The 23,514-nt window shown below is 46.2% G+C and overlaps 1 protein-coding gene across 1 annotated transcript in view; it reads right to left on the bottom strand.

Moving 5' to 3' along the window:
- SBK1 (SH3 domain binding kinase 1) overlaps positions 1-23,514 on the bottom strand; it is a 401,362-nt gene that overhangs the window by 375,489 nt on the left and 2,359 nt on the right. The window lies entirely within an intron of this gene.

Here is a 23,514-nt window from a genome sequence, read left to right on the forward strand (position 1 = left end):
CTGTACTCTAAGCATATTAATTAACAGTTCTAAGGAAGGATTCTTCCCTACACTCAAACCTCTCTCTATGCAGAGACTCCTTGCTCCTTTCCACCTAAGGTGATCATATGCAAGTTTGGACAGTTCAAAATTTTTTCCTGTGCCAGACATTTTTTAGAGAGAGTTAAAGTGATAGAAAAAGAGAAAAAAGTTTTCAGAACTTTTTGGAAAGACAGAAAAAAACTTTTTAAACTTTTAAGAACTTTTTGAAAGTTTAGGAGTACTTTTCAGCACTTAGAAAAGAGTGAAAAGAGGAAATGCAAAACTTTTTGGCTATGTGTATATACACTGACCTTGTTTTGTATATTTTTCTCTTATGAAAAGTACAATGACAAGAGTGGTAAGTAGTCTCAAGCACTTATCCCACCACTGCACAACCAATGTAGGAGGCTGGACTGGCTTGTAGTGAGTACCAAGGGGTACTTGCACCTTGCACCAGGCCCAGTTATCCCTTATTAGTGTATAGGGTGTCTAGCAGCTTAGGCTGATAGATAATGGTAGCTTAGCAGAGCAGCTCAGGCTGAACTAGGAGACGTGTGAAGCTACTACAGTACCACTTAGTGTCATATGCACAATATCATAAGAAAACACAATACACAGTTATACTAAAAATAAAGGTACTTTATTTTTATGACAATATGCCAAAGTATCTTAGAGTGTACCCTCAGTGAGAGGATAGGAAATATACACAAGATATATATACACAATAGCAAAAATATGCAGGATAGTCTTAGAAAACAGTGCAAACAATGTATAGTTACAATAGGATGCAATGGGGAAACATAGGGATAGGGGCAACACAAACCATATACTCCAAAAGTGGAATGCGAACCACGAATGGACCCCAAACCTATGTGACCTTGTAGAGGGTCGCTGGGACTATTAGAAAATAGTGAGAGTTAGACAAATAACCCTCCCCAAGACCCTGAAAAGTGAGTGCAAAGTGCACTAAAGTTCCCCTAAGGACAAAAGAGTTGTGTTAGAGGAATAATGCAGGAAAGACACAAACCAGCAATGCAACAACTGTGAATTTCCAATCTAGGGTACCTGTGGAACAAGGGGACGAAGTCCAAAAGTCACAAGCAAGTCGGAGATGGGCAGATGCCCAGGAAATGCCAGCTGCGGGTGCAAAGAAGCTTCGACTGGACAGAAGAAGCTGAGGTTTCTGCAGGAACGAAAAGGGCTAGAGACTTCCCCTCTGGTGGACGGATCCCTCTCGCCTTGGAGAGTCGTGCAGAAGTGTTTTCCCGCCGGAAAGACGCCAACAAGCCTTGCTACACGCAAATCGTGCGTTTGGCGTTTTTGGACGCTGCTGTGGCCCAGGAGGGACCAGGAGGTCGCAAATTAGACCTGCAGAGAGAGGGGACGTCGAGCAAGACAAAGAGCCCTCACTGAAGCAGGTAGCATCCGGAGAAGTGCCAGAAACAGGCACTACAAGGATGCGTGAAACAGTGCTCGCCGAAGTTGCACAAAGGAGTCCCACGTCGCCGGAGACCAACTTAGAAAGTCGTGCAATGCAGGTTAGAGTGCGGTGGACCCAGGCTTGGCTGTGCACGAAGGATTTCCGCCGGAAGTGCACAGGGGCCGGAGTAGCTTGCAAAGTCGCGGTTCCCAGCAATGCAGCCCAGCGAGGTGAGGCAAGGACTTACCTCCACCAAACTTGGGCTGAAGAGTCACTGGACTGTGGGGGTCACTTGGACAGCGTCGCTGGATTCGAGGGACCCCGCTCGTCGTGCTGAGAGGAGACCCAAGGGACCGGTAATGCAGCTTTTTGGTGCCTGCGGTTGCAGGGGGAAGATTCCGTCGACCCACGGGAGATTTCTTCGGAGCTTCTGGTGCAGAGAGGAGGCAGGCTACCCCCACAGCATGCACAAGCAGGAAAACAGTCGAGAAGGCGGCAGGATCAGCGTTACAGAGTTGCAGTAGTCGTCTTTGCTACTATGTTGCAGGTTTGCAGGCTTCCAGCGCGGTCAGCGGTCGATTCCTCATCAGAAGGTGAAGAGGGAGATGCAGAGGAACTCGGCTGAGCTCATGCATTCGTTATCTAAAGTTTCCCCAGAGACAGAGACCCTAAATAGCCAGAAAAGAGGGTTTGGCTACCTAGGAGAGAGGAAAGGCTACTAACACCTGAAGGAGCCTATCAGCAGGAGTCTCTGACGTCACCTGGTGGCACTGGCCACTCAGAGCAGTCCAGTGTGCCAGCAGCACCTCTGTTTCCAAGATGGCAGAGGTCTGGAGCACACTGGAGGAGCTCTGGACACCTCCCAGGGGAGGTGCAGGTCAGGGGAGTGGTCACTCCCCTTTCCTTTGTCCAGTTTCGCGCCAGAGCAGGGGCTAAGGGGTCCCTGAATCGGTGTAGACTGGCTTATGCAGAATTGGGCACATCTGTGCCCAACAAAGCATTTCCAGAGGCTGGCGGGAGGCTACTCCTCCCCTGCCTTCACACCATTTTCCAAAGGGAGAGGGTGTCACACCCTCTCTCAGAGGAAGTTCTTTGTTCTGCCATCCTGGGCCAGGCCTGGCTGGACCCCAGGAGGGCAGCTGCCTGTCTGAGGGGTTGGCAGCAGCAGCAGCTGCAGTGAAACCCCAGGAAGGGCAGTCTGGCAGTACCAGGGTCTGTGCTACAGACCACTGGGATCATGGAATTGTACCAACAATGCCAGGATGGCATAGAGGGGGCAATTCCATGATCATAGACATGTTACATGGCCATATTCGGAGTTACCATGGTGAAGCTACATATAGGTAGTGACCTATATGTAGTGCACACGTGTAATGGTGTCCCCGCACTCACAAAGTTCAGTGAATTGGCTCTGAACAATGTGGGGGCACCTTGGCTAGTGCCAGGGTGCCCTCACACTAAGTAACTTTGCACCTAACCTTTACCAGGTAAAGGTTAGACATATAGGTGACTTATAAGTTACTTAAGTGCAGTGTAAAATGGCTGTGAAATAACGTGGACGTTATTTCACTCAGGCTGCAGTGGCAAGCCTGTGTAAGATTTGTCAGAGTTCCCTATGGGTGGCAAAAGAAATGCTGCAGCCCATAGGGATCTCCTGGAACCCCAATACCCTGGGTACCTCAGTACCATATACTAGGGAATTATAAGGGTGTTCCAGTAAGCCAATGTAAATTGGTAAAAATGGTCACTAGCCTGTTAGTGACAATTTAAAAGTAATGAGAGAGCATCACCACTGAGGTTCTGGTTAGCAGAGCCTCAGTGAGACAGTTAGGCACCACACAGGGAACATATACATGCACACCTATGAGCACTGGGGCCCTGTGTGACAGGGTCCCAGTGACACATACATATAGGCCACAAACCTATGAGCACTGGGGTCCTGACCAGCAGGACCCCAGTGACACATAACAAACATACTGAAAACATAGGCCCTCGCCGCCCGCCAAAGTCCCGCCGTCAGGTTACCGTTCCGCGGTCGAAAGACCGCGGCGGTAATTCTGACTTTCCCGCTGGGCTGGCGGGCGGTCGCCTTCAGGCCGCCCGCCAGCCCAGCGGGAAAGAGGCTTCCACGATGAAGCCGGCTCGGAATCGAGCCGGCGGAGTGGAAGCTGTGCGACGGGTGCAGTTGCACCCGTCGCGTATTTCACTGTCTGCGCAGCAGACAGTGAAATACATTTAGGGGCCCTCTTACGGGGGCCCCTGCAATGCCCATGCCAGTGGCATGGGCACTGCAGGGGCCCCCAGGGGCCCCGCGACCCCCCCTACCGCCATCCGGTTCCCGGCGGTCGGACCGCCGGGATCTGGATGGCGGTAGGGGGGGTCGGAATCCCCTCGGCGGCGCAGCAAACTGCGCCGCCTTGGAGGATTCAATGGGGCGGCGGTACACTGGCGGGAGACCGCCAGTGTTGCCGGTCCGACCGCGGCTTTACCGCCGCGGTCGGAATCCCCATTGGAGCACCGCCGGCCTGTCGGCGGTGCTCCCGCGGTCCTCCGCCCTGGCGGTCTTTGACCGCCAGGGTCAGAATGACCGCCATAGTGTTTTCACTATGAGCACTGAGGCCTGGCTATCAGGATCCCAGTGAGACAGTGAAAACAGTGACAAACACCCTGACATACACTCACATACAGGCCAAAAGTGGGGGTAACAAGGCTAGAAAGAGGCTACCTTCTCACAGGGGGGCCACAAACTTCCTTCTACCCGGCATTTCCCCACATCTCCTGATAAAAATGGCACCTCACTTGTGTAGGTAGGCCTAGTGCCCACAACAGGAAATGCCCCAAAACACTATGTGGGCACATCAAAATTATCAAATACAAAACTACCTGTTTTTGCGGGGACCTGCATTTTTGGTCCTGGGTTCATCAGCCATTTAGGGAAATCTACCAAACCCAGATATTTCTGAAAACTGGACACCTGAGGGAGTCCAGGGAGTTGTGACTTGCGTGGATTCCCCAGTGTTTTCTTACCCAGAATCCTCAGAAAATCTCAAATTTAACTAAAAAATCTAATTTTCCCACATTTCTGTGTGGGATGACCACACTGGCACAAATTTCCTACCACCCAACGTTCCCTTCAGTCTCCCGATAAAAATGATACCTCACTTGTGTAGGTGGGCCAAGCACCTGTAACAGGGAAGAGCCAAAAACATGTGACTCAAGACCTTTCATGAACAGCGGAGCTGTTCTCTAAAAGAAGGGACTCTAAAGCATCTGGGACCACCAAAACCCGACACCTGAAGTCTCCACTTCACCGGCCGTTGTCGACCCGAGTTGAAGTGGACCACCAGTGCCAACAAGCTTTCCCTGCCCTCCAGAGTCTGATTCCATTGTGGTTTCACCCCTCATGGACTCCCTGATGACGCCTGCAGCCTCTGCATGCAGCCCCACTTCACTGTGACTGCTCTGGGAAAGAAAATCTGACACCTGAAGACACCTATGCACCCATCACCCCTGAGTCACAGAAAAGAGGGAAAAAAATGCCTACCTGTGCAAGAGCCTCATGAGGCCTGAGCCCCGCTGTTGGTTCAGCCCAACTGGCCTCTTGGCCAGAGCCTGCATTCTCTTTTTGCAGTGACTGATCTCCATTGGAACGTATTGGACACCTGACACAGTTTTGCACTCTACACCCAGCCACCCCTGTGCCACGGAAGGTGTACCGCTGGTGCTGCCTTGGACCTTGCCCACAACTCACCTTAACCCCTGGAGATAGAACTTGTAAGTCGCTGTACTCTACCTGTTTGCAGAACTTGTTTTTCCTCGCATAGGATAACATTACAGAACTCAGAAATTGCACTGTGTCCACTTTTTAAAATGAAAATTTAAAAACATACTTACCTGAACCATTTTTCTCCGATGCCTAAAAATATATAAACATACTTGCAGTTTTTATAAACTGGTCTGGATCTCCCTTTTGAGCCGTGTGTCACGTTTATTGACTATTGTGTGTATTTGTAGATGTCTTGCACTTCTCTGTGTTAAGCCTAAGGCTGCTCGACCACACTACCCCTAAACAGAGCACTTTGGAATTGCATAGCAAGCCCTGTCCACTCACTGGCTTTACACTGTATTCACCTACCACATAAAGGGACATCTTCCTACAGATACTCAATGCACAAGTGCATCACTTGCGGATCTTATACTCAATAGATGTGTAGATCACATGCAAATCTTATACAGAAGGACATCACATGCAGATCTTAAACTCAGTACAGAAGAACATCACATGCAGATTTTATACTTAGTACACAGGTAAATCACAAGCAGATCTTATACTTAGTACAGAAGGGCATCACATGCAAACTGATCCTCAGTGCATATCTTATACTCAGTATAGAGGTACATCACACACAGATCATATACTCTTGACGTGAAGATCACATATAGATCATATACTCAGTACAGAGGTGCATTACACGCAAATCTTATACTCAATACATGTGTAGCTTACGTGCATCTTGAGAAGTGCATCACGTGCAGATCTTATACTCAGTCCAGAAGGGTCTTTCATGCAGGTCAATGCACAAGTACATCACATAAAGATCTTATACTCAATTCATGTGTAGTTCACATGCTGATTTTATACTCAGTACAGAAGACCATCACATGCAGAGCTGATACTAGGGGCATAAGTGTATCACATGCAGATCTTATACTCAATACATGTGTAGATCATATGCAGATCTAATACTCAGTACAGAAGGACATCACATGCAAATCTTATACTCAGTACAGAAGGGTATCTCATGCGATCTGATACTCAATGCACAAGTGCATCACATGCAGATCTTAAACTCAGTACAGAGGTGCATCACACCAGATCTTATACTCATGACGTGTGGATCACAGGCCGATCTCATATGCAGTTCAGAGATGCATTACACGCCGATCTTAGACTCACTACACGTGTAGCCCATATGCAGATCTTGTACTCAGTAGAGAAGTGCATCAAATGCAGATCTTATAATCAGTACAGGGGGCATCACATGCAGTTCAATGCAGAACTACATTACACGCAGATCTTATACTCAATGCATGTGTAGATCAAATGCAGATCTTATACTCGGTTCAGCAGTGCATCATATATAGACCTGATACTCAATCCATAAGTGCATCACATGCCGATTTTAAACTCGGTACAGCAGCACATCAAATGCATACTTGATACTCGGTGCATAACTGCATTACATCCAGATCTTATACTCAGTACAGAAGTGCATCACATGCAGATCTTATACTCAGTACATAAGTGCATCACATGCAGTTCTGATACTCGATGCACACATGATTCACATGAACACTGACATTCAGTGCACAGGTTCATCGCGTGCAGATCTGGTACTCAGTACAGAAAAGCATGACATGCAGTTCAATGCAAGAGTGTATCACATGCAGATTTTATACTCAGTACAGATGTGCATCACATGCAGATCTTATACTTAATACATGAGTAGATCACAAGCAGATCTGATACTCAGTACACAAGAACACCACATGCACTGATACTCAATACCCACCCACATCACATGCAGATCGGATACGGTGTACACAAGTACATCACCTGCTGTTATAAGAACATTTAACAAATGCATTGCCTGCCTCTTTATGTGGCGGTACACCTACAGATGTGGCTTGGATTTCAGTGGTGCCTCTGGGTTACCAAAACAAGCAGGACAGATATGTTGAAAACTACTAGTCCTGGTATTAAAATCTTGTTTAAGGGAGATTGGTTTATTCTGGTCAAGGAAACTAGGCAAGTTTGGAAGCTTACAAAATTTTAGAATTTTTGGTCTGATGGTTGCATTAAAACACGTAACAGCATTTGATACAGTGGGACCTTGGCTGACTCCCTGTTGGGCCTCAGTGTTTTGCCATTGTTTGTAATGAGCTACCTAGTACTACCTTAGGGATAACAACCTGGCCTTACAACAGTCCAACAGGTTTACTGCTAACACACAATGCACTACATTTCTGGACGAGTTTAGATGAACAAAAGAGACCTAGCTTGGTTCGGGGCGACCTGATTGATGTTGATGGAGAGCCAATAAGGATCAAGAGAATGCCAGGTGTGCCTTTGGCCCACTCTCAGACTAATCAATCAGACCAAAGGTTGGCTACTGGCTTGTGCTCATGCAATGGCAGATGAAGCACAGCGGGTATTGCAGAATTTACACGGACCCCACATTCAAAGAGCGCTGGTGTTGGTGAAGGGGAGCAGTCTCGCCTGGAAGCATCATCACACCTCTGGTAGCCCATCTTCACTTGGAATGTTCTGGTCGTCACTCTCCATAGATTCATTGTGATGGGCATCTGGAGGACTTTTGGATACTGTTAGGCAATATCCTCTGATGTAAATTACAGACCAGTACCGGCCTCCAACCCTCTCTATATGAGCTGTTCGGAATGCACAGTATGATGATCCAAGCCTACAAGAAATACTATGCAGGTCCAGCTTGGACTTGTGTTTAACTTAAGTGAGCGAAACTCTCGTGTTTATTCTTCGTCAGTGGTTCATGAGCCGCTGACCACTACTCTTCATGTTTAAGGCACTGTTCAAAGTCTGAGCTGTAGCCAATAGGCAGAGGACATTTTTGCAGGCCTTGTCACTCAGAAGCCAAATGTGGTTATAGTTTCTGAACCGTCATGACCAGGTGTGAGGCTCCTTGGGGTAGGAAGAACAGACCAGTTATTCTCTCAGCATGCTTTATGGTTGCTGCAGGTGTGTTTAGTTGGTCAGGTTTCCTTCACGGAAGCTTCTCTGGAGGGATATCTTGTTGATTCCATCTAGACAACGGATTCAGGGAGAAGATGTGGAGAACAGGCTGATTTTTTGCCTCTGCTGGAACCGTCCGCCATTTTGTAAACACCCAGGCCAGGGACTCAAGGCACATTCATACAGTGGTTAATTTGGGATGGCAGGGGTGAGCAACAGCACTTATTTTTAGGAACCACAGCTTAATTTTCATCATTAGACTTTGTCCTAGGTCAAGAAAGAGAAAGGCAGAAAATGGAGGAAGGAGGCGGGAACGAAACAGTAGCAATGGGAGAAAAAAGAGATGAAAAATAAGCTGTAAGGGTGTGATTCAGAGACAGTGAGTGTTGGTCAGTGGAGATAAGCACCATGAGCCTCAGGCATGAATTAAGATGAGATGGCCTTGGTATTTGGCAACCACAGCACTGGACAGCACCAGCAACAAGCAACCAAGAAAAGCTTTGGGCCCCTGCACTTGTGTGTGTTTTTTTAACCAACTAAGCACTACAGTCAAACAGTGCCAGGGATCTCACACACACTGGTTGGAGGAGAAGGGGGTCTCTATGGGAGTTCACCATATATTACTCAAACCTGGGGAGCAGCCCACTCCATCCCAGGGTCGGACTGGGAACCCAAAGCAGTCCTGGCAATTGTATCAGACCAGCCCCCTCCCCACAGAGGCTGGAAACGATTGTGAGTGAATTATGCTGGATTGCTGCTTTTGTTACTAGGGGCTGATATTGCAGCAGCATTGCAAAACCGGCCCCCACCCCTCCAGCCATAAAAAACATTGACTAAAGTCAGCTTAAGCGGATACACCCTCAAGTACAAATTAAAAAATTCAATTTTTGAGTGGCCAGTCCATGCAGCAACGAAGTGCTCTGCCAAGGAATTTCTGCAGAAATCCCTAACACAAACACATGGAAGAGTTTGAGGGAAGGAGGAAATTAGATGGTGGGAGAACCTTGTGCTCATAACTGTGGGCAGAAGCACCACGAACCCCTCCGCTTCAGTAGCTTGAGCTGGGTGTGGGTGCCAGCGGGTAATTCTGGGTAACATGAAACATTAAATTGTTTGCGGCACCTTTGAGTTTAATCAGAGGCTCGGGCCTCGCCGATGCTCATAAATATGACCTCAAACAGCCGAAGCAAGGCGGGATGGTTGTAGAGAAAGAGGCCTGGATAGAAGGATGGAGACATGGTGGATGGATTAAGGTACAGAAGAATGGATGGAGAGAAGGACTTACAGAATTATGGATTGTAAAATTGATGGAGAGAGGATCGATGGATGAGTGGAAACGAGGATGGAGGAATGATGAGAAATGTGGATGGAGAGGAGAATCTGTGATAGTTTGCAGAGATAAGGATGTTGGAGAGAAAAGGTAAAGGACGGACGGAAAGAAGTTAAGTAAGATGGGTGGACAGATCAATTAATATGTGAGTGGGTGGAAAGAAGGGAAGATCGAGAGAAGACTGGGTGGGTGGCAAGAAAAATAGGCAGGTGATGGATGAAAATAGGATAGAAGGAAGAAAACAGGAGAATGAGAGAGGCAAAGTGAAAAAGAAAGATGGAGAGAAGAATAAATGGATGGATAAGACAAGATGGATGGATCGATGGATAAAAGTACAGAAAAAAAGCAAGATGGAAAATGAGAGAAAAAAGAATGTTGAGAAGAAGGACAAAGGAATGGTAGGATGAAACAAGGAAGGAAGGAAATGTAAGGATTTCAAATTCCATCAGGCGGAGCAATCTCCCAAACGATTGCTGGACTCTCTTGACTTACCCGAATGAACGTTGGGGTCATTGGGTCATTTGCCTCACCCCCCACTCACATTTATGGATGTCGGTACAGTTCTAGGATTTTGGGGGCCCCGTGCTAAAATGGATTGTGCGAGGCCCCACTAATTTAAATACAAGGTGACAAATTCAGGGCTGTTAGTTGCATCTCAATAAGGCCCTGCTCCCAGAACTTCTGTATTCACAATCCTCCTGAGCTGAAATCCCCCCCTCTCAGCCACCTACAAGTACCTCTCAACATTTCAGAAAGGGCTGAATGTGTGAGAGTTGCTTGCAGGCTGAGAGGGTTAAAACTGCTGGGCAGTGGGTGTCCTGTGGCGCCTCCTATAGGCAGCAGGGCAGGAGGCCTGATTGCAAGACAAACCTGCAGAATGTGTCTCCTTGAAACTGGGCCTATATGAGCCCCCCCTGTTCTTGCTACACCATGGCTGCAAGGCCCAGGATGCGCCCCTTCCCCCAGAACAATCGCTTTGAGACTCCCCTCTCTTAATTGGACAGGCATGGTTCAGGAGTGGATTGGTGTACAGTGTCCTGGCTGAGTCGCACTGGTGCGGGGTCCCAGGTTGGTGGACAGAGAGTGCGGCCCTGGACACCTCTTCCCATGCCTAGCGCCGGCCCTGATGGACGCGGTACAAAGTGGAGGGTGTTTTACTTTTCTGGCTTCTCCATTGTCTGTCCTCGTTCGTCCCTATAATAATGTGCTTTGTCATGTGTTTGTCTATTTCAATAACTTTGCGATGGGAGGTAAGAGCCTGTGTCTTGGTTTAGCTTCTGGGAGCTCCGGCGTACCCTGCCGGGTGTGGGTGGTTGGTGGGCGTGTGACAAAAGCCAGCTGCAATCCCCGCTGCTTTGGGGATGTGCCGGCTCTCCAATCAATCGGCCCAAGCTAGCGCTGAATCATTTACACATTCATTACTGGTTGTCCTACAAGAACAAATCCCGGGAGGGGATTCGAGGAGCCATAGAGATGATGATTTATACCAGGGAGAAAGGAGCAGGTTCCCTGCGACCCCCTTTAATGACAGGCCATGTGAAGACGGGGTAAATCCACCAGGCCCTGTTCTCACTTGTAATTTTCATCGGAAGGGGCCCGTGTACAACGCACCTCTGCACCGCCTTCATACTTCACATTTCTATGTGTTGGACGACCTCCTACTGTGGCCTTTATACTCACCTTCTGAAACAAGCCGCAGACACCTATACACATAGGAAGAGGGGAGATAACATCTCAAACTATCATTTTTGCACCATTTTGTGTATTAATGTTGTAATGATGTGATCTGTAACATTGTGTTCTTCCGCACAGTTAGTATTGTAAAGAGATATGTGAAAAATGTTGTTCTGGTCGTGTGGATAATACTTTCACTCATCCTTAAAGTGATTTGGAAATAAACTCCCTATAGGTGTAGCTGGAGGACAGTTTTTCAGCTTGTGTATAGGTTTTTAGAGTAATTGCTGTTGGTGATTTTTTTTTTGTAATTTATATACGAGTGATCAGTTTAAGTTTTCACTGCGAGATTTTTCACTTTGACAATTGGTCCTCACACTAGCCAACCCACTTTTTCTTATTTTTCTCACCTTTGTAATGGTTGACAGATAAAGTTTTTTTTTAAAGCTCCATGGTGGAGCCTCTCAGCCAGACCCCTTACAAAGACTAGCTAGCAAATGTTTAGTTCTTCATCCTGCATTCAGATGATAATCTGACACTAAAGAGCTTAAACTTTTGCTGGATCAGTATTAATAAGTGTTTAAATAACAAAACAACACAAAACTACTTCCAAAGAATGTGCCACATTATACCACATCATTTTTCGTCCCTTGTTGCATAATTTAGTCAATGCTGCCTCATAAATGTGTCCCCCATTGAAGCATATGAGAGATCCTGACAATGACCTTCCTTGCCCTCTGGTATATATTAGTCATTGTGATGAAACCAGGAAGAGGGTGCCCGCTGGAACGTCTGTGGGTGCTGATATTTGGGATTCCATCGCGCTCTCCCCTGTGAGTCTGAGTATTAATGGGATTGACCTTATGGCACAAATACTGGGTAGTGGGAGTACTGATGTTTTCCATGTTCCAAATCAGCCCCCTGAGCTTTGGGCCTCAGGACAGGAGTCTTGTGTCTCTCCTGGAGGGGCGCCTTGATGTAGAAGAAGCCATTTGTGCTGGAAGTGGAGGCATGGACGGCCTTTGGGACGGGGCAACTGCAGGGGACCTGCCGCATGCTAAGAGCTGATTCACGGTGGAGTTCAAGGAGGTAACCAAGGATTTTAATATGCCAATTTCCTCCTTCAGGTCTTGAACTAGAGAGGTGAGAGAAACCTCCTTCATGGCGGGGCTGCCATGCACCATGAGCTCCGAGGAGGAGTGCGCAATGCTGTTGCTAGCACCAGCTGGGTCAATGTCAATAACCGGTTTGTCTGGAGTACAGTGGGCAAAATGATTACTGCAATGAAGCCCACCACCAAACCCATCTAGCAGTGCTGAAGCAGAGGGAGGGGGGAGGATTGGAGATGTAGAACTCTGGGCAGCAGTAGTGGGCTCCTGGTCCTGCGTCTTAGATCTCACAAACATCCCAGGACTTCTCTTCTGACCCTGATTCTGCACTGCATGGTTGGTAGGAGAGCTAGGGGCACTAGAATAAGGGGGCTAATATTTGCTCTCATTCTTACATAAGTTATCAATCCTGTCTCGAACGCAATTGTCCTTAGCCATTTTCTGTCATTTCTTCGATTTTTTGGTTTTCGCGGCTCCTGGGCCTCCCTCCTTTCGTTTCCCACCTTCATGCGACTCAGGCGTCAAGGAGTGCTTACCATTAGTGAAAACAGAAAGTTCGACTCAATTGTTTGAGAAACAATTTAAAACCAAAACTTCAGATGCCTTCAAACAACAGCTTGTTAGGGAAATGGGCGAAGGCCCGCACCCACAGGGAGCTCGTGGGTCCGGAGCGGAAACCCCACCGAGGCCCTCGAGGAAAAGCACGCCGAAATGGAACAAAAGAGAGGGACCGGAAGTGGTCTCCCCTCAAGGCGATCCCCCTCCCCCCTTCCAACACCGGGCACAGGGCGGAAGCGGAAGGAGGGGGTAGTAAACTTTGGCCCAATGGGGGCTATGGCATTTTTTTAAATCCCCCCTACCATGCCCCAAGGGCACTGTTCGGGGCTTAAATAGCGGCTGCCCAGACCGGAACCTCTATTCTTTTCGGGGCGGCCGGGCAGCAAAGCGCTTTTCAGCAAGTTGAAGGAACCCTCCCCCCTCCCTTTGCTGAACGCACTGCAGGTGAGCCTCCTGGCACCGTGCGAGGAGGGAAATGGAGCCCCCTCTGGAGTTCAAGGTCCAAAGAAATCAGGAGCCCCAAATATTTTTGCCAAAGTCACTCCTTGCCCTCTGATCTTCATGTGACCTCTGCCCCATCCTGACATTTGACCATAACAGACATGCTAACCACACCTAGACTTTTAAAGACCACTGCTTCATGCTGACATCAATGAGATGATCCTCCTTCTTGACCTTTAAACTGACTTCTGACCTCCTGTCTGACCCTGACTCCGGCTGGCATTTAAGCAGAGGCTGTGCCCACCTTGGCAATAACGATTCCAGTAAACAGAATGGGACCTTCTATCTCAGGTCGGATAGAAGCAGCTTACCTTCTTCTGTTTATCATCTACAATAGGATGACCACGTGCTACATCTCACCAGGATACCATATTTTCAGTCCGGGTCTTACGTTCAACAAAGTAATGCACTTTGAGAGGTGTAGTCTCAGTTTCAAAAATTCAGATTGAAAAATCTGATTAGATTTGTGAAATAAAAGCCTACTACTGCAAGTGTGCGTAGAGAAATAGGATCCTGTGGCCAGACCAAAATAACACTATGTTGAGTCTCACCTGGAAACATCTTTCATTTTTAGGCTTCGGCTAATCCAGATCCATAATATAAAGTGATCACCTAGCGAGTCGAGTGGTCTGAGAGGAGAAACTCCTCTCTATGTACTGAGGCTGGAACGCTCTTTCGTAGATCTTATAAATAATATAGTATACTTACAGGTCTTTATCTTGCATAAATGAGTACACATACTTTTACGGTTCTTAGAAAGCAGTCAACAAGTTTCGTGTACAGCCCCTTGGGCTTTTTCAAGGCAACGTATTAATTCTTTACTGGCGAATTAAGGTAAAGAGTCTCGTTCTCTAATCTAGGTACTGTTTCCATCCATTGCGGGCTGGTTTCACCGTAGTGTATCCATTAGCTATGCCTGGAAATCGGTGGACATCAGATGAAGAGGTTATTTGTCAGAAGACTGTTAGCAAAATTGTACTCTTCCGTAAATATCTTGTCCTAAATATCGTTTACAAAATATTTTCTGTTATTACCTCCAGCTAGGTGATATTATTGCAAAGAATACTAATGACATTATATTTATGTTAAAAGATATTTTGTTTCGTTATACCAGTTCCATGCCCCGGAAGGCCTGAACTGTGACCGATTACCTCGCTTGCTCGTAAGCACTAGGGCCCAAATTTATACTTTGTTTGCGCTCAATTAGCGTAATTGTTTTACGCTAATTAAGCGCAAACGTAACTCCATATTTATATTTTGACACTAGATTCGTCTAGCGTCAAAATATAGGAGTTAAAGTATTTTTTGGGATGCGTGAAACCACCTTGCGTCAATGAGATGCAAGGTAGGCGTTCTCATCCAAAAAATGACTCTAAGCCCCAAGCACTTTATTTATCCTCCTGTGCATAAATGGTGCACGGGGGAGGCGGGCCTAAATAATTGTGCTAAGTCTGCTTAGCGCCAGTATTTAACGCCATGGTCAGGGCAGGCGTTAGGGGGCCTGTGGACCCATTTCCATGGTCAGACACCATGGAAAGAGCCCACAGGTGCCCACCTGAAGCCGCATGAACAGCCCCACCCATACCAGAGGGACACCAGAGGATGGTGGACCCCATCCCAGGTAAGTAGAGGTAAGTCCTTTTTTTTTTTTTTTAAGTGCCATTGGGGGCCCTGAAATGGGCCCTCTACATGGCACTGGGTGCAATGGCCATGCCCAAGGGACCCATGTCCCCTGTGCTGGCCATTGGGGTGATGGACATGACTCCTGTCTTTTATAAGGCAGGAGTCATGTGGTATGGATGGTTTCGCATCAGGAAATGATACAAGGCTGGCTAAAGGCATTATTTTTGCCTCTAACCAGCCTAGCGTCATTTTTTGGTGCAAAACCCACTTCCCCCATACCACCACCCCCAACCAGCTAACATCCATTTCCCAGACATTAGCCCACCCTTTGCACCGGCTTGCAGGATTCCATAAATTTGGCACCTGGCTGGCACTCTGGAATGACGCAATCCGGCGCTATACTTTTTGATGCAAAACTTCATTTGCGTTTCCAAAGAACATTGTGTCACCCACCTGTGACTCAATTTTCTTATGTCTGAAAATCGCTGATTATTAGTTGAAAACATTAGAGTATGCAGTGGACCTGCACATATATGTCCAGTTGCAACATATCGCATTTAATTCTGACAGTATGATCCTGATTGCAAGTGGGCTGGTAAATTCTGATCCCTGTGCAAGCCTCTTCGCACGGAGATTAGGAATGTGGACTACTACAGTAACCCTGCAAATTTGCCTTATTACCTTTTGGTAAATCAGATCTGTTTGATTTTGCCAGAGAAAATGTTGATGCAGAAATCACTAATTCCACATGGAATTCCCCATTTTTAAGAGGAAATATGGAATCCTGAAAAATGCTGCACTAATATTTTTGGTGTTGACTGATTTCAGTTAATAATCCTCTGACCTTCATGTAATCAGAACTTTTGTCTGATTTTACGTCATCCCAAAGGACGCAGTTAAAGGAACTTAGGAAGAGAAAATGAAGTGATTTTCACAGGATCACTTATTGCGGGTCAAGTATGCACGCTAGAATTAGGTCTCAGGCCGACATGTTCCGCTATCAGTAAGTCAACATCGGGGCTATGTCTCCTAACTTTACCTGTAATGCACTCAGCAACCAAATCAGCTCCTAATGAAATCATCATAATCCCTGACAATGAATTAGCTATTTATCGCCCTGCCTTGTAAAGCGTGGCAACACAGCCTTGAAGGGTACTCCACTGAATTCCCAAATCAATGATGATCATGTTTTTCAGTTTTTTTTTTTTTTTTAACTAAACTGATAAATCAGAGGTGGCCGAGCCACTGAAGGCTGTAGCCGGGCTTAAGCCAGGTGACTGTCTCTCACCTCGTCACTAACATACAAAAGGGTATGGTAGCCCAAGATGAAAAAGGACTTTTTCTACTATTTGGGAATTCAAGCCCAGGCCCTATTTGGACATCACAGGAATTCTGTCAGATTACGTGGGTAAGCCAATCTTTTGGGAGAGGAAGTCTCACACACAGTATGTGTCATGCTTCTTCATCTGCAACCTCTCCCCACGCTGGTAGGACAGTGCCACCAGGGCGGACTCGACTTCCTGTTAGACTCGAACGAAGGACAGAGTCCTTAGATAAAGATCACTGGACAAATGGCAGTATCTAGATACGTTAAAAATACCTGTGGTACCAAGGTATATCACCTTTAATATTGGGGACCTCGGGTATAACTAAAAACATCAATGAGATGGCAAGTGAGAGCAAAGGCTCAGGTCATCTCCCTAAGCCAATATATTTATGCCCCTATCCTTAGCCCACATAGGTCTTGGCCATTCTTCAGGACCAAGGATCCCTAGTGGACTTGCCTAATCGCCAAATGCAGAACTTGGTGAAACCAAAATCCCAGGTGAATCCTACCTGGAAATAGGTACTTTACACCTATAAAGGTAAAACATGATATACATTTGGTCCTGCATATGATAGAATCCTTTCCTGCACCCTCCTGACCCTCCTTTTTCAAATTACTGTACTCGTGTGGGACTACAGAGAACATCATCCCCTCCCAGACCAGGGAGCTGGTATCACTCAAAATGAGGGCAAGGAATAGAGCAGTATTGCTCAAAAAATAGTTTTAAAAGGAAACAGCCATTACAACACAGCTGTTTCCCCGACTAGCATTTACCACGCATGCGTTACGATTGCAATGGTATGCATGGTATGGGCTATGCGTGGTATTGATGGTGAAGGCTATTGGCGTTGTTAGAGGAAACAGAAAGATTATTCAGTTTCCTCAGAACGAGCTGTGACATGCCTTAGAATTGCGGTAAGGAGGATTGGGCTTGGGGGTGGGGAGGTACTGCTTTATGGAGGTGGCCGGGTTAGGTTTTAGTGTGGTGGGGACGTTTTTCAGGCTTAGTGTGGGAGGGGATAGGGCCTAGGGGCGCGGAGTACTGTTTAGGGAATGGGGCAGGGATTAGATTTTAGGGTGGGTGGGGATGGTTTTTGGGCCTTGTACAGGGGGAATTGGCCCCAGGGGTGAAAGGGTACTGTTTTAGGGAGGAGCGGGGGTTAGGTTTTAGGGCGGGTGAGGACAGTTTTCGGGCATAGTGCGAGGGGGATTGGCTTGGAGGTGGGTGTGCTGTTTTAAGGAGGGGGCAGACATTTTTCAGGCTTAGGGAGGGGGAATGGATCTGGGGTGGCGGTACTGTTTTAGGGAGGGGTGGGGGTTAGGTTTTAGGGCGGGATGGTTTTCAGGCTTGGGGGGCTTTGACCCGGGAGGTACTGTGTTAGGGAGGGGCGGGGGTTAGAATTTAGAGCGGGGGAAACATTTGTTGGGCTCAGGGGGTGGATTGGGCTTAAGGGTGAAGGGTACTGTTTTAGGGAGGAGGTGGGGTTAGGTTTGAGGGCGGGGTCGGTTTTCGGGATTAGGGCAGGATTTCAGGGCTCCAGGCAGGGAAAGGGTTGGACAATGTTAGGGTTCAGGGTGAGGGAGGGGCATTTTTTACAATGACTCGTGAGGAAGTTGCGCTGGGACCTTTACCACGCATATGCCTTTAAAACACATGCTTTTACAACATAATTCATTGTAACGTAGTGCGTAGTAATGGCATTCTCATTGTAGTGCACTTGTGGTAACGATGTGCATTGCAACCAAATGCAACCGAATGTGTGGTTCCAACATACAACCGTTTTTCGATTGTTTAAATATGTCTGTGATCTTTTTTCTGCATTTGCGTTTGCCCACTTATCACATATGTCTAGTAGTGGCGTGCTGTGCAGTTGTCACTGAGACAACTCTGGCTCTGCATGTTAGTGTCAGGATCTCCAATCAGAATTTTAAAATCTATTTTTATACATTTTTGCTTCTACAGGTGTAATGTACCTAAATGCAGGTAGGATTCACCAGTCTACTAGGGATCTAAGACCTAAGCAAGCTAACTATATAAGCATAAACATGGTCTGAGCCATTGCTCCCACTTGCCATCTCATTGATGTTTTTAGATATACCTGTGGTCCTCAAAATTAAAGGTGATTTACCTGGGTACCCCAAAGTATTTTTTACTTATCTGGATCCCACCATTTGTCTAGTGATCTTTATCTAGGAATGCCCTCCTTTGTTAGAATCTATCAGTAGGTTGAGTCTGCCCTGGTGGCACTGTTCTACCAGGGTGGGGAGAGGTTGCCCATAATGAAGCATGACACATACAGTGTGTGAGGCTTCCTCTTCCAAAAGGTTGTTTTTCTCTGGTAATCTGACAGAATTCCTATGACGTCCAAATAGGGCCTGGTCTTGAATTCCCAAATAGGAGAAAAGGTTATTTTTCATCTTGAACTACCGCACTCTTTAGTGTTGTAATGTCAAGTTTAAGGAATGTGTACATTGGCCTCAGCTCCCCCTCTCAATTTGTGCACTGAAAGTGGCTCTAGCCTGGCCCAAGGTCCTCTAGTAACTTCGAATCAAAAACAGGCTGGGTCGAGCTGTGAGCGAGCGGTGTGAGGCACCAAGGGGCAGAAGCGAGAGACTGAATAGGTAAAAAATGAAGGGGAAAGAACCTTAGACTGTGGTTGGATAGGGGCAGAATAGAGGATGGGAAGATAGTTGACCGCCCGTGAGGGATACACAAGGAAGGAAATTTGGCCCGTGGAGCAGTGAGAAATTGGAAAGGAGAAAAAGAGAAGAAGAAGAAAAGATGGGTGAGACTGTGCTAGGTTCTTGTGAAAACCAGGTTGGGCTCGGGCAGTCATTAGAGTGCCTGCACTACTGGACTATGCCGGAGACAAGCCTAATACAGCCAATATATTATCACCATTGGTTCATTCTGCCACTCTGTCCCCTCCTCCATCCCCTGCACCTCCCTCCAACCATCCAAACATGTCACAGTAGCCAAGGATTTTGCTGACTCAATGTGTGCTAAGATCTCTTGTTCGGCTGTGGCTCGGTTCTTCACTTAAATTGTCTGGATTGCCACCTCTGTAACAAAATGACAAATAATTCAGTGCGTGTTACATCAAAGTAGCCATAGCACAGAAACACGCATTAGAACGTATTTGAAATTTGATTGTATTACACAGAATAAATTACCCCACTGCATGTTTTAAAGTTTGCAAGTCACTAAGAAGCTTCCTAATCATATACAGAAAACGAGGTGGAAGGCCAAATTCCTTGAGGGGGCATAAGTTTGGTTTCATATGTAAAGCACAAACAGTTGCAAAGACACAACCGAGCGACAATACATACAAACAATCAAAAGACCTATGTAATTTCAGAACAGTGGCTGTACACTCCCATTAAATATAAGCAGCAGTGTTGAGAAGTGCAGGTACCCTCTCTTGCAAACTAAAGAAGTGCTGGCACCCTCTCTTGCAAACTAAAGAAGTGCAGGCACTCTCTCTTGCAAACTAAAGAAGTGCTGTCACCCTCTCTTGCAAACTAAAGAAGTGCAGGCACTCTCTCTTGCAAACTAAAGAAGTGCAGGCACTCTCTCTTGCAAAGTAAAGAAGTGCTGGCACCCTCTCTTGCAAACTAAAGAAGTGCAGGCACTCTCTCTTGCAAACTAAAGAAGTGCTGTCACCCTCTCTTGCAAACTAAAGAAGTGCAGGCACTCTCTCTTGCAAACTAAAGAAGTGCAGGCACTCTCTCTTGCAAAGTAAAGAAGTGCTGGCACCCTCTCTTGCAAACTAAAGAAGTGCAGGCACTCTCTCTTGCAAACTAAAGAAGTGCAGGCACTCTCTCTTGCAAACTAAAGAAGTGCTGTCACCCTCTCTTGCAAACTAAAGAAGTGCAGGCACTCTCTCTTGCAAAGTAAAGAAGTGCTGGCCCTCAGTACTGGACAGTACCTGTCCTTATAGCAACATTCGTAATATTGATCTTTCAGCAAATGGTAGCCCAATCACTGCTACCGAACTCTCTTTTGAACCCTAGTCCCTTGCTTTAGCTTATGATATGTAAAATACTAGTGAAATCTATACCGTAAAAATAAACAGTAGACTATGGAGCTTGTAATTTGTTCCATGAACGTATATGCATTACCCAGCTCAGCCTGTGGTAAAGGTTAACGATACCTGTGCTAAATGGTGGAGGAGCTTAAATAACTGTGGTTAACCCTACAAAACACTTGCAATTATTAGCTGTCAAAAGAAGTGGAATTTAATTTAAGTCACTTTTAAAAACAGGCCTTTGGTTAGAATTGTTTGTGATGTTTCTCCGGCTAACGATAGTGAATTAAAAAGATGGAAAAAATCAGAAGAAGTAGCACAGAAAATCGAAGCCTTGTATTGTTCGAGAAACTGTTGTAAGTCTGCTGACTGATTTGCTGGCCTGTCACAGTGACCACTGGTCTGACATGAAGCTCTGTGATGTTACTACTGTGCCCCAGCCAACATTTTATTGCACAGGAGAAATCTTGCAAAAGTCACACTATGCGAAATTCCCATTTGTTATCACTTTGCACATGTATTCATTCCGAGATGTTTTGCCATTGGGAGACTGGCTTGAGAAGAAAATGCTTTCAGAAACTCTTAAGCCAGGGCCAAACATCATTTTCTGCTCCAAGCAGTTTCCTGACTTATTGGCTTTTGTATGCAATATATGCTCTCTTATTCAATTTTCATGACATATACAGTCCTGATATATTGCTTATTTCGCAGGTAAAATGTGCCCAATGTCGCTCGAACTAGTTGCAACTCAACTGAAATAACATATTTCAGTAGAGCAGTGAAGTGTTACCTCTGTTTCATCTCACAGGTAAACACTAGGACGAATTTTAGACTTCAGGAAGGAAGTTAGATGTTTCTTTTGTACATTTATTGTACCATCCATGATGTGTATAGTGGAAAAGTATCCAACCAGAAGCAAGATGGTCTCACTGGGCATCTCTCAGCTTCCCCATAACTAGTTGTCAGTTCTTACGCAGACACCCTAGAAACATTAACTAAATCTCACATTATGATGAAGTGGAGAGACCCTTAGACATGCAGAGAGCACACTCATAGCACTTGGAAAACAGCAACACGGGACACAACTACCATCCTCTCTTTCACAGGGAAGTAAGAGGTACTAAAGACACGCACCGAGAGCCAGGTAGTAGGTATGAGGTATCCCAGAATTCAATAAAAATGTGGTCCTTCACACACCTGTAGGGTCAGTTCAGTAGACGAGCAGGTGTGAAACTGCGCTCAAGCACTTGGTACAAAAGCAAAAACAACTAAGACTGGCAAAGCAGCCACTGGAACATTTAATGCCACGCGCAGAACGCCCTCTCTTTCAGCGGTCATGACATGACCTTAACCTTTGCGGCCTTCCTGCCTTCTCCCTCTGTCAAGTGACTGTGAGGTCTTATTTACAGTCTGGAGAACTCGAGGCACAGCAATTGCGTACGCATACCCGCTGCATCCATATTAAATCGTTTAAACATAATGACTGGACTGTGTTATGTTTTTTTCCTATTACAAATGTTTAAATTAAAAAAAAACAAATTTAAATTAAAAAACAAATCTGGTGGAGAGGGGGTGTTGGAAGTCGTGCCTGAGCACTGAAAGCTAAAAAGAAGGCGGCTTTGTTCTGCTGGTGTCACCGAGCTCCCCCAGCCTTCCTGTCATTAGTACAAACAGCTCCTCGGCCGGGAGTCACTGAGGCGAAAAGCGCTGCAGAGGCAAGCGGCCGTAGAGTGCGGCTCCACCCGCAGCACTGGCTGCACTGTACCTTACACAGTGCTTAATTTGTATAATATTGAGGTCCGGTGCCCAACATGCTGCTTAGAAGCCTGTGGCTGTCACTATGAAAAGGCAGCGAGACCAATACCAAGGCTGCGAAGTCCTGAATCCACCTCAGGCCTCTTTAATGGAATACCAGACACGCCCTGCCCCTTTATCTCACTCTTACAGGGTCCTGCTTCCCCCCTTAGCGACGAGATTTCATTCTTTGTCTTCCTCCTTTTTTCCCGTTTGTGTGTTTTTCCCTCTCTTACTCCCAGGATATGCCTGGTGAGGAAAGATAAGTGCCGGTGCTGGTGGGCCACCCAGCAACCGATGGCTCAAATGTACACTAAAAGATTCAAGTGGGAGACACTGATCCCAAATGACACTAGTGCCTTAAATGGAAATGTTGAAGTGTAGGTCTATGCTATTCAGAGTACATGCGTTTAGGGCTTAATTTGAAAAACATACATTAAATAAGAAGGTGCTAGTGCCCTTGTCATGAGGTCACTGTAGCTTGAACCACCCATTGCTCCTGCCACCATTGCTAATGGCACTACCAATGCAACTGCTAACCATCACACTCATACAAGTGTGACAATTCAGACTGTTCTAGGACTTTATAACTATAAGAATTGCTTAGTTGGCAGGTATTAGTCATTTCTAATGTATAATGAAGTAGTAACAATGGTGTTGTGATTATCTCTAAAGAAGACAAACACCACCACCATGTGGCATACTGTCATAAGTGCCAGTGTGACAATTAAAAGCCAGTGCCGAGCACTGGAGACCACCGGCTCAAATTAAGCATTGCATGTTTCCTCCTGAGAAGTACTGGTACTCTCCCAATAAATATATTGCAGCAGTGCTGAGAAGTACAGGGACTGTCCCTTCCAAATGAGGGAAGTACAGATATGCTGTACCACACAGTACATGTCCACTAAAAGCACTGAACAACTCCTTCAACAGCACAAACTCCACTGCACAGCAACCACAGAGCATCGATTGCAACAGGAGCATTACTGATTCCATATCACATGTGTTGAAAAAATGTTAACTCTTAGTGACAGTGACCCCAAAACTACCACATACAGCAGATCACATATATGCAAATGTCTACCCAACTGGAATTCTCAGAAATTGCAAAAGACCAATAATTTGAATTATTTCTTTTTGCTAAATAAGGGTATTTCTTATGTATATCATGAATTATTTCTGGTTATTTTTTAGAATTTGGAATAAGCTTGCTGCTGTTATTTGAATTTTTGCACCACTTTTCCAATAAAAAAGAAATTTAAAAAACAATGTGCACAGCAGCGACAACATTAGGCAGGGCTCCTGAAATTATGCAGCAGGGAAGGGTCAATTATGCGACAGGGTTGACTATGTGGCACAA

This window comes from Pleurodeles waltl, chromosome 10, assembly GCF_031143425.1.
Source record: "Pleurodeles waltl isolate 20211129_DDA chromosome 10, aPleWal1.hap1.20221129, whole genome shotgun sequence".
Classification (NCBI taxonomy): Eukaryota; Metazoa; Chordata; class Amphibia; order Caudata; family Salamandridae; genus Pleurodeles; species Pleurodeles waltl.